Source organism: Zeus faber (genome assembly GCF_960531495.2).
Source record: "Zeus faber genome assembly, chromosome: 10".
Classification (NCBI taxonomy): domain Eukaryota; kingdom Metazoa; phylum Chordata; class Actinopteri; order Zeiformes; family Zeidae; genus Zeus; species Zeus faber.
In genome coordinates, this window is record NC_137199.1 from 15,003,899 (window position 1) to 15,004,764 (window position 866).

An 866-nucleotide genomic window follows, 5' to 3' on the forward strand; every position below is an offset into this window, starting at 1 on the left:
GTGCTGTCAGATCCCACAGAAACACACTGACGTCTGGAGCGAAAGCTGCACGGAGTCGTGGTCTAGTGGTGCGAGATTCGCACACGATTCGTTCGCCGCGAACAAATCTTTTAAACGACTCGGGGAGCGTGGAGCCACGGAATCTTCCTTTGTTTTTTTTTATCAACCCAAAACAATTGCTGGGGCTTGAATTAAAGGGGCCAATGCGCTTGGCATCATTTATATTGAACGTGACTTTTGATTTTTTTTTTTTTTTTACATTTATAATTTGAAATTCTACCACATGAGATGATATTGACAGAAGTGATTATTTTTGTGATTGGGATGTTGTTTTTAGTTCAAGATGTTTATTTGTCACAGGCATATACGTACGAGCATACATATATGTAGTGTAATGAATTCATTATACATAGAATTCAATCTTCCCCCCTGGGAATGAAATGCACGGCTCAAAGCTCAGAGCCGAATCAAACGAACGGAGAGTCGGAAAATCGAACGACTCGGCCGAGTGGCTCGTCGCGGCGGACCGAATCCGAAATAAAGAGTCGAGCCCCTCACCGCTCGGGCAGCGCGCAGCGCCGCGCCACCTGACGCTCTGACGTCACGCGTTTTTCGGCCACACGCGTTTTTTGCGCGCGGCGTCATTCTTGCACACGCAGTCAGGTGTCGCGCTTCTATCGTCTCACGGCGCCGCCCGGCGACGCCTTTTTTTTTTTTTTTTTTCCCACGTCCACGCTGAGCTCGCCGCACCGGGTGGAGTACGAGAGAGAGAGAGGGAGAGAGAGAGCGAGAGAGAGAGGGAGGGAGGGAGGGAGAGAGGCGCATGGACCGATGCAGCAGGTGACGTCGTGTGGGCGTGGAAGATG